This window comes from Crassostrea angulata, chromosome 3, assembly GCF_025612915.1.
Source record: "Crassostrea angulata isolate pt1a10 chromosome 3, ASM2561291v2, whole genome shotgun sequence".
Lineage (NCBI taxonomy): Eukaryota > Metazoa > Mollusca > Bivalvia > Ostreida > Ostreidae > Magallana > Magallana angulata.
Genome location: NC_069113.1, coordinates 31,251,686 through 31,259,009, shown reverse-complemented (window position 1 = coordinate 31,259,009; position 7,324 = coordinate 31,251,686). Strand labels below are relative to the sequence as shown.

Here is a 7,324-nt window from a genome sequence, read left to right as displayed (position 1 = left end):
TAGAAGACGGATGAACAATGGCTTATTACATGAATAACATAATATTTGCGGCTGTATGTTTAAAAATGAAATTGCTTTGGAATTTATCAGTGCAACTTTATCTATCAGACTATGTTCCCAAAACTGAAAATAAGGATGTACATGACACCCATGAAGTTTTTTGTACCACTTGTACAAAAGATGATACATGAATGGGTACTTTCACTTTTAGTGTCAGTACTAGAGGCTCTTTGCACTAATAAACCTCACCTTGTGTTGACGTAATATGCCATCTGTTAATGAGACCAGCTAATTAATGAGACTAGCTATCTTATCAAACTACTCCCTCCTTCCCCCAAATCCATCGTAATTGTGTTTGTACTGTTGGGATGTGAATGTTTGCAATAAGTTTACTTCTTCATACTCACTTCAATTAAAGTCTGTCCCAGGTTGCTGTTTTCGTCATTTTTGGATTACTTTTAACGAGAATACATATACCTGTCAAAGAAGTACAATTGAAATCGATACAAAGGGAAAAATTCAAGATTCCTTCATTGACACATCATTTATTTTTATTCGGAGAAATCAACACGAACGAACACAAATTTCTTACGATGATTTATTTAGGGAGATGTTTGCATCTTAACTCCATTTGGAGGTACCCGAGACATCTTGCACAAATTTTTCACTATCCGGGTATTTCATGTCGTTTGCAATGCAAAATCCCCATGAACCTTCTATTTTTTGTTGTGTATTGAAACCTGAAGCATTTTTTAAACATAAAAAAAAACTGGAATTTTTTCATCAGAAAGTTGGGGAGGCAGAAACTTGGGACAGAGTATAGTAGGAACACAGCATAATTTCCCCCCTAAACGTATCGCAATATTTTTCATGTTGGTGAATGCATACAGCACTAATTTGCCTTTTACCTTAATCAATACACATGTACATTGCTTTACGAGTAATAACTCTTGCACTTTTTTCACTCCCTTGTATCGACTAAACGGATTTATAACCTGGAAAAATGTGGACTAAATATTTGTGAAATCGGAATTTACAAAATCAAACAAAGAAAGACAGAATTATTGGCTATACTTATGTTTTCCCTCACTACGTTCGTCCGAATATAAAACAATAATATTTTAAATGAATAAAAACAACAAGTATTACATATAAGTACGCTGCTCGCTAGCGTTTATTTTATTTTAAACAAAAACACATATTAACAACCATCTGTCAGCCCAAAACAAACGCTTTCCCTATCATCTGCCATTTTACCTTAAATCGCAACTAGGGAGCGAGCTTAGAGTGCTACGCCACTGCATTGCCCTGCTATTCATATTACCTGATCTCGTGACCCGAAACCTATTCGAGTACGTATGAAAACCCATCACGCACATAGTTTTAAGTATACATGTATTTCTTCTATTTAACGTAATGATGTACGTTTACAAAAATATAGTTACTTAGCCTGTTAACGATCTGTTCGATATTCTGTAAAATGAAGATGCACATGTAAACAATCAATTTCATACGGGTCATGAAGGTAGCGATCATTGCAGAAAAATTAACATAACCTGGTAAAAATACGTGTTTTTTTTTTTAAATGCCCGCGACCTTCATACCCACATGAAGGCATTTTATTATTTAAATATCCTACAAGTATAGAAATCCTTTTTCGTCTCTTTACTTGCCTCTTATAGTCTTTTAAACAACATCACCAGCTTCGTAAATTGAAGTGGTACAGTTTGTTTACATGTAAAAATGGTGACTCTCGATCTCGATGTAAATTTGACATACTTAATTTTTCGAGGTCGGTAGCGTGTTCCGAAAAAGTCTGAGGCAAATAAAGAGGCGATATCAGTAGTAAATTGCATGAAGAATTTAATGGTACTAATTGCTTTCACAGAATTTGCGTATAAATAAGATAAATCAGTCCAAAACTAGCGCACATTTTTGTGCGCAATTAATATACAATTTTTTAAGCGTTAAGCGCATGCGCTAGCGCTTATTAGGGATGCACCAAATCTCATGATCTTTTTATAAGCGCCACCTAGTGATCATGCTGAGCGACGCTCGAATTCTAAAAATAGCAAAATCATGGTATCCTTAAGTTTCTATAAAGATCCCAGGTTTTGCAAAAGAACGTAGAGTTGTGGGTTTACTTAATCAAGATCAGAACAAATGGCAAACTTTTACAATATCAGTGAAGTCTAGGGTGCATTGGCGATTACACAACTAAACATGCCACGAGACATTCCATGCTGCTATTATTAGATGCATGTTGGGTGACCGCTGTGCGATGTAATCAAAGGATGGCCAGTGGTGCAGATCTCGGAGTGTCAAAGCATGCGATCAGAGATATTCCCTTGTCTTGTTGCTATATCAAAAGTTACATAGAAAAAAATTTGAGACCCTCAAAGGACGACAAATTTATCAACGTGATATTTTTAAAAATATTTGTTGTGTAACTTTGATCTTTTGATTCATGTCGTTTTTTTCTCGTGCAATTTGTCGATTTTAAATTTTAGTCATATTTTACGGTCTCAATTGGTGAAAAGGTACGGTCAGTCTTGTTTTCACTCACTGAGCAAGTGTATTCAAAACTTGCCGTACACTGTATATATCAACAAGGTTAGCATTTAAAAAAGGAAATCAAATCAGCCAGTGGAATATTAATTTTAGATCAAAATTGAATATACAACCTATAAAAATACATAATATATAATGACCAGAACAATAATATTCTGCGGGTGTACATTGAGTTTGCACGCTTTACTTTTATAACTGTATGGTAAGAGACAGGCGTGCAGCGGTAAAATGTATGACTTCACACCAACTTTAGTTATTTATAATTATATAGACTTTTAAAATTGCAAAGATCGCTCTCTGTATTTTACACCACATATCCTCTCAAATTCGAGAAATGTATATATGCGGACTCCGGAACCCAGGGACAGTCAGTTTCATAACTTCGAATTTCTTAAACGAGGACTGTCTAATTCATTCCCAGAATTCCAATGTACCCAAGCGCAATCGAATTTACATCCCAACTTACATGTAATTAGTCAGTCCGTGGGCTGACTAATCAGTTAATATACGTTACAAACTCCTCGCTTCAAATTGATTGAAATGGTATGGTCAGGATCTCATACATATGATGCATTTTCATGCAACTGTTTTTTCTTTTATTTTCTGTATAATTATGATTTTGAAATATTAACATTGGTTTGAAAAAAGTAGCATTGAGGCTGGCTGAGCGCTTTTCAGTACTTTGAGTACTTTGATTTCTATGAATGGCACTGTAGCTCGCAGGTCGTCTATCCGAATTATTTTTGACCGGTAGTTTGTGTAAGCCTTCCGCCTTCGTGATCTCCTGGAGATGCAACTCAAACTAAGAAACCACTAAGTCCAATAGTTGTTTCACAAGCAGTTTATTAACAAGCGTGATAGTATAGTTTTGTCAAAATTACAACATCAATTAGAAGCAGCCCAAAAATAAGAATCTCTAATTCAAAATCTAAATCAAAATATCTAATTTCACATCCAAATAAAAATCCTCAAAAAATAAATTCTGTCTAACATCATTTTACAGGAGATCATATAACATTATACTTATGAGTGACAGTTCCGACTAGTTCGGCCCATCTACAATGACCATAAGTGAACATTTAGTGTTCAAATTCCAGAGTTATATTTTATTTCTAAATAAAGCAACAGAACTGTCTATCAAAGAGTATGAATGTAGGTTTTGAGTCTCTGAGTCTCCCACCTGGGTATAATGCCTCGCTTACGCATGATACATTCATTCATACTTGGCTTTAAGGTTACAAAGGTTAAATAGATGGAACAAGCTAACTTGCAGTATCGCGGCCTTTATTGCAGACACAGGATCGCCAAATATGACAATTTGTTGATATGTTGTTTTGTATTTTCAATTTGTACATCTACTTCGAGATATCTTAACAAAAAAATACATAAATAAATGGAAAAAAAACAAAGCAAAAAAAAAAAATAATAACAAGAGGCCCATGGGCCACATCGCTCACCTGAGGAAAAATAGGTATGATAAAGTCAGCTTAATGGAGTCATAACACAAACAATCTAGACAATGTACAATAATACATGTAGATCCTGTATATATAAAATCCATTTTCCCCCTTTGGAACTCGGATAGCCCTGATTGCTGCCAATATTTACAAGAGCAGACTTTAATTACCACTCCTGCACATATATAGGGACTCAACGTTACGCAGGCAGGGATTTCCGCACACCTACGCAACTCGACAGGTACCAACGTTAACGCAAGCAGGGATGACGGCACACTTGCGCCAACAGCTCAACCTAACGCAAGCAGGGAGTGCCGCACACTTGCGCTAGAAAGGCCATAACACCAGCAGGGATGACCTTACACTAGTTCTCCGCCGCAACCATCACAAGCAGGTATGACAGAACACTTGTATCAATGCGATACAGTGCAGGAAAAAACGCACACTCTGTATCATAGGTTAGAAAACACGAAGATTAGATAGAGCAGGGGTGTCCACACACTCAATCTATGCGTACCTGTTCAAGTTTAACCCCAAACAGTCACTCATCATAATGCAATAGACACTGTCCATATATATGTGCCGGCCTAAAATAATTCATAGTATCTAAAAATTGGAAATCAAAAATAAACAAACTAATCCGGCCCAACCAAAACTGCTTATGCAGAACAACTTATATACATTGAATATTTATTATTGTATAAAAATAATCATCACAATAATTGGTTAACAGTGGATGCATTAATCAAACTAATCAAGAATCAATAAATCAAGGGCAATAACTCAATACAGTAATACAAAAAGATTCTAATGAAAAAATAGCTGCCTGCTTCAATTTTATAGTCATATCACATGTTGAGTATTGCAGTTCTCAAAAAGATCCTTTACAGTTGTTTATATATGGGATATTTAGCTGCATCAAACTCTGAACCTTCTTGTGAGGCCGAAGAATTGTCCTGGAGCCAAAGTCTTAACAATTATAAAGAATCATCTTGCTGATCCGTTTCTAAGAAGAAGATTTTTAAAGATTTGCTCTATATATTCCTATGTAAAACTTTAACACCACCCCCCCCCCAAATGTGGCCTCACCCTACCCCCGGGGGTCATGATTTTCACAACTTTGAATCTACACTACCTGAGGATACTTCCACACAAGTTTCAGCTTTCCTGGCTGGTTAGTTTCTGAGAAGAAGATTTTTAAATATTTACTCTATATATTCCTATGTAAAACTTCAACCCCCCATTATGCCCCACCCTACTCCCAGGGATCATGATTTTCACAACTTTGAATCTACACTGCCTGAGGATGCTTCCACAAAAGTTTCAGCTTTCCTTGCTGATTAGTTTCTGAGAAGAAGATTTTTAAAGATTTGCTCTATATATTCCTATGTAAAACTTTAACACCACCCCCCCCCCAAATGTGGCCTCACCCTACCCCCGGGGGTCATGATTTTCACAACTTTGAATCTACACTACCTGAGGATGTTTCCACACAAGTTTCAGCTTTCCTGGCTGGTTAGTTTCTGAGAAGAAGATTTTTAAAGATTTACTCTATATATTCCTATGTAAAACTTTGACCCCCCCCCCTTGTGGCCCCATCCTACCCCCGAGGGTCATGAATTTCACATCTTTGAATCTACACCACCGGAGGATGTTTCCACACAAGTTTCAGCTTTCCTGGCTGTTTAGTTTCTGAGAAGAAGATTTTTAAAGATTTACTCTATATATTCCTATGTAAAACTTTGACCCCCCATTGTGGCCCCACCCTACCCCCAGGGGTCATGATTTTCACAACTTTGAATCTACACTACCTGAGGATGCTTCCACACAAGTTTCAGCTTTCCTGGCTGATTAGTTTCTGAGAAGAAGATTTTTAAAGATTTACTCTATATATTCCTATGTAAAACTTTGACCCCCCATTGTGGGCCCACCCTACCCCCGGGGTTCATGAATTTCACAACTTTGAATCTACACTACCTGAGGATGCTTCCACACAAGTTTCAGCTTTCCTGGCTGTTTAGTTTCTGAGAAGAAGATTTTTAAAGATTTACTATATCTATATTCCTATGTAAAACTTTGACCCCCCATTGTGGCCCCACCCTACCCCCAAAGGTCATGAATTTTACAACTTTGAATCTACACTGCCTGAGGATGCTTTCACAAAAGTTTCAGCTTTCCTTGCTGATTAGTTTCTGAGAAGAAGATTTTTAAAGATTTACTCTATATATTCCTATGTAAAACTTCGACCCCCCATTGTGGCCCCACCCTACCCCCGGGGGTCATGAATTTCACAACTTTGAATCTACACTACCTGAGGATGCTTCCACACAAGTTTCAGCTTTCCTGGCATTCTGGTTCTTGAGAAGAAGATTTTTGAAAATTTCTCGAAATTTTTCATTAATTTCTAATTAATTCCCCTTGAAAACGGGTGTGGCCCTCAATTTTCACAACTTTGAATTCCCTTTGCCTAAGGATGATTTGTGCCAAGTTTGGTTGAAATTGGCCTAGTAGTTCTTGAGAAGATGTTGAAAATGTGAAAAGTTTACGGACAGACGGACGGACAGACGGACGACAGACAAAATGTGATCAGAATAGCTCACTTGAGCTTTCAGCTCAGGTGAGCTAAAAACACCACACACACACACACACAAAGGCGAACAACGAAAAACCACTTGCTTTACCAAACATCAAATTTCTTATCCGACGGAGATGATAAAAACTTTAAAATGACTTTCAAACTTAAAAATATTTTATACCGTTTCATAATGAGTAGATGAAAAATCCATATTTCGTTTTGTTGGAACGATTAAACATGTGTTCCGTGAGCCATATTGCCCACCTGAACAGTTGTAGTATCTTCATATTTTTTTTTTAAATTTAAAATTTTTCTTCAGAAATCGCAAACATTCTCATATACTATAGAGTGAAAGAAAAGGTGAAATGAATAATAGATAATAGAAACTTACCTTTGAAATACCGTATCATTTCCCAAGTTCTTAGATGCATCAACTGATCAATCCTTAGCATTACTGAATCAAAGATTTAAATAATGTCAATAATGGTTAAAGGCCAAAAGTAGATTACCGTGACCTAGTTTTGGGTAAACAGTTAAACGTTTCGCCTTAAATGTTTGTTTGTTTGAGGCCTAATCATATAGATTTATTTTTGAAATGAAAAACTATAAAATCACTGGTCTACTTTTTGTTGGACACATTTTGACACCCTTTTTAGGATTATTAGGTTTTTTATCCTACAAGTTGTAGTGTTTAAAATGAAATTGTTAAAAAGGATTTTCA

At 36.3% G+C, this 7,324-nt stretch overlaps 1 protein-coding gene across 1 annotated transcript in view; it reads right to left on the bottom strand.

The window, feature by feature from the left end:
- Positions 1-6,271: 6,271 nt before the first annotated feature.
- Positions 6,272-7,324, bottom strand: part of LOC128176837 (uncharacterized) — a gene marked incomplete at its 5' end in the record, with an annotated part of 41,630 nt that continues 40,577 nt past the window's right edge. Inside the window, one exon of the mRNA XM_052843385.1 lies at positions 6,272-7,057. The remainder of the gene's footprint in view (positions 7,058-7,324) is intronic.